Below are 3,652 nucleotides of genomic sequence, written 5' to 3' on the forward strand. Positions count from 1 at the left end.
AATTCTCATCTACGTGTAAAAAAAAACTTACTAATTATAACACTGCCACTGTTCCAAATCTTCTCTCGAGGAGCCCCTCCCCACCTCCCTCACCATCCATCCATCCATCCATCCTTCCTTCCCATGACCACCCTCTTCCCTCTGCCCAGCACCTAAGAGCAGGGATCCCACGGCGGGGAGATGAGCAGGGGTGCTGTCTCGCCTGGCCTTCTGTTACTAGGATGTGGCTTTGGAGAAGGCTGCCAGGATGCTCGCAAACACGATATCAGGGGTCTGGGACGCATCGATGGCACAGTGAATGCCGCGTTTCCTGTAGTACTCCACGAGTGGAGTGGTCTGAGTGTGGTAGGCCTCCAGGCGGGTCTTCAAGGCTTTCTCGTTGTCATCTGACCTGCGGATCAGGGGCTCCCCGGTGATATCATCTTTCATGGGCTCCTTTGGAGGGTTGAACTCCTCATGGTAGGACCGGCCACTCTTGGGGTGAATCAGCCTCCCAGTGATCCTCCGGATCAGCAGCGAGTCCTGGATGCTGAACTCAATGACTGAATCGAGCTTCTCTTTCCTCTTCTCCATGAGGTCATCAAGCATTTCAGGCTGCCTCACAGTCCGAGGGAAGCCATCTAGAAGAAAGCCATTTTTGCATGAAGGAGTCTCCAAATTCTTCTCAATTAGCTCCACAACCATCTCGTCACTCACCAGTTTCCCTGCATCCATTGTCGCCTTCAGCTTTTTTCCTAGCTCCGAGCCAGAAGTTACCATGGCTCTCAGCATGTCCCCGGTGGCCAAATGACAGACACAAAAGTTTTCAGCCAGTTTGGGTGCCTGCGTCCCCTTGCCAGCCCCGGGCGGCCCCAGCAACACGGCCCGGATGCCCTTCGGAACCTCCGGTTCGGAAGCCAACACGTTGGGAGCCATGTCTACCAAAGCCTCACTCCAACAGCCACCCCTAATTATCTTCTTAAGAGTTTGCCTATGTGTCCTAGCTAAGGGCATTGGTCAGTTTTCTGGCTGTGTGGTAAGAATACTCCAGTCTGGGTAGAAGTAACTGGTCTTGTTTGTGCCCAGTAATGCTAATACAATTACCACGTGGACTTAGGCCTCTCTGTAGCCAACAGAAAACACTGCTCTGCGAATCTGAATGGTTGGCCAACCTATCATCCTTTTCTCTGTTCACAGCACAGTTGAGAAAGAATTTCTTTCCTTCTATAGTGTCCTACAACATATACATTTTGGTCTATGGATTTTAGGGCACATATAATCCTTTGCAACGGCCTCTTTTTTAAAAGTTTTCAATTGTTTGATGCCATTTTCTCTACTTTAGTATTTCCCAGAAAAAGCAAACAGGCAGCAAATTACTACAGAATCATTACACTGGGTGACCACTTAATTTGCCAAGTATTCAACTATACTTTGTATTAGTTGGTAAACAGAATATGAAGAATATATTTGAGAACGACTTTCAGGAGAAAATATTTTTTTCTTGTGTGGTTGTTTTTTTTTGTTGTTGTTGTTGTTCTTGGTTATTTTATTTTGTTTTGTTTTTGATTGCTCTCTTTGAGAAATGCATGCAGTAAGTTCTAGAGAAATATCTTTTTGGATGTTTTAGGTATATCCAGAGGAAAGCAAAGTCTTTATTGTGAACAGATCAGATCACCTCTCAACACTGCTGGAGCTTCACTGCCAATGTCCAGAGATACGCTGAGTGTGTTATTGTTGGCCCTGTGAGTGGCCAAGTGGTATTTGATATTTTAACTCAAGACTTCAGGAGAAATATAATATTAAGTTTCTGGGGGTGGGGTGGGGGAAATCCCCTTTGGAAATCCTTGTCCCTTATGCCAAACTACTTAACTAGTTATGGTATGTAAAAACTTAATTGAAATCTGTGCTTGCTTAATGCAACCGAAACAACTGTTACATTAAAAACTATTAGATACGTGATATATCCCATAGCTATTATCTGACCATTTCTAGCCTCCGAGTGAGAAAACAAAAGGCAGCCGACTGGGACAGCCTGTAAACAGCAACTCGCTTTCATACAAGCAAATAAATGTCGAAAATGGGGTCTGGGTACTTAACTTTGACTTGCCCACGCATTTCCCCCCACTCCAGGTTTTTGTTTTTTGTTGATAACAAATTTGACAAAGAACTTGTTGCACTAGCTCTATGTATTTGGGGCAGAGAAGTGAACTACTTCTCAGAGAAACAATACCATGAGCCAACAAAGAAAAACATGCAGGTGCTCTCGAAAGCTGCTCTGTGCTCAGAACTCAGAACTAGGGAACAGGCAGCAACCTTGAAGGGAAACCCAGCAAGTGCTGTTTCTATAAGAGTCCTTAATCATCAGGGAAATGCAAATCAAAACAACCCTGAGATTCCACCTCACACCAGTCAGAATGGCTAAGATCAAAAATTCAGGTGACAGCAGATGCTGGCGAGGATGTGGAGAAAGAGGAACACTCCTCCATTGTTGGTGGGATTGCAAGCTTGTACAACCACTCTGGAAATCAGTCTGGCGGTTCCTCAGAAAATTGGACATAGTACTACCGGAGGATCCAGCAATACCTCTCCTGGGCATATATCCAGAAGATGTCCCAACCGGTAAAAAGGACACATGCTCCACTATGTTCATAGCAGCCCTATTTATAATAGCCAGAAGCTGGAAAGAACCCAGATGTCCCTCAACAGAGGAATGGATACAGAAATTATGGTACATTTACACAATGGAGTACTACTCAGCTATTAAAAAGAATGAATTTATGAAATTCCTAGCCAAATGGATGGACCTGGAGGGCATCATCTTGAGTGAAGTAACACAATCACAAAAGAACTCACACAATATGTATTCATTGATAAGTGGATATTAGCCCAAAACTTAGGATACCCAAGATATAAGATACAATTTGATAAACGCATGAAACTCAAGAAGAATGAAGACCAAAGTGTGGACACTGTGCACCTTCTTAGAATTGGGAACAAAACACCCAGGGAAGGAGTTACAGAGACAAAGTTCGTAGCTGTGATGAAAGGATGGCTGCTTGTGGACGTTGTACATCGTGGTGCGGAGCCTAGTGCGCACCACGATGTACAACGTCCACAAGCAGCCCAATGGAGAAGCTAGAGAAAGTACCCAAGGAGCTAAAGGGATCTGCAACCCTATTGTTGGAACAACATAATGTACTAACCAGAACCCTGGAGCTCTTGTCTCTAGCTGCATATGTATCGAAAGATGGCCTAGTCGGCCATCAATGGAAAGAGAGGCCCATTGGACTTGCAAACTTTATATGCCCCAATATAGGGGAATGCCAGGGCCAAAAGAATGGGAATGGGTGGGTAGGGAAGTGGGAGGCGCTATGGGGGACTTTTGGGATAGTATTGGAAATGTAATTGAGGAAAATATGTAATAAAAAAAAAATTACTATTCTTCCTAAAAAAAAAAAAAAAAAAAAAAAAGAGTTCTATGTATTCAGTAGATGTATTAAAGCTGCTGTCTTCATAAGTCGTTAGATTGGGTCAGTGATGTTTCCTGGCCCAGAGCTGGATGAACTCTGTAGAGGGGCAGGCATGAAGGTGGGTGGATTAGGAGGAGTCTTCTTTGGACACCATCGGTTTGACTCCAGCAGAGCTTGCTCTCGGCCAGCAAGGGGAGACTGCA

At 44.7% G+C, this 3,652-nt stretch overlaps 1 pseudogene across 1 annotated transcript; it reads right to left on the minus strand.

The window, feature by feature from the left end:
* Window positions 1-23: 23 nt before the first annotated feature.
* LOC110289485 lies at window positions 24-942 on the minus strand (annotated as a pseudogene). Its single transcript, XR_002377352.2, has one exon. The product of XR_002377352.2 is annotated as an adenylate kinase 2, mitochondrial pseudogene (transcript).
* Window positions 943-3,652: the final 2,710 nt, after the last annotated feature.

This window comes from Mus caroli, chromosome 2 (genome assembly GCF_900094665.2).
Source record: "Mus caroli chromosome 2, CAROLI_EIJ_v1.1, whole genome shotgun sequence".
NCBI classification, from domain to species: domain Eukaryota; kingdom Metazoa; phylum Chordata; class Mammalia; order Rodentia; family Muridae; genus Mus; species Mus caroli.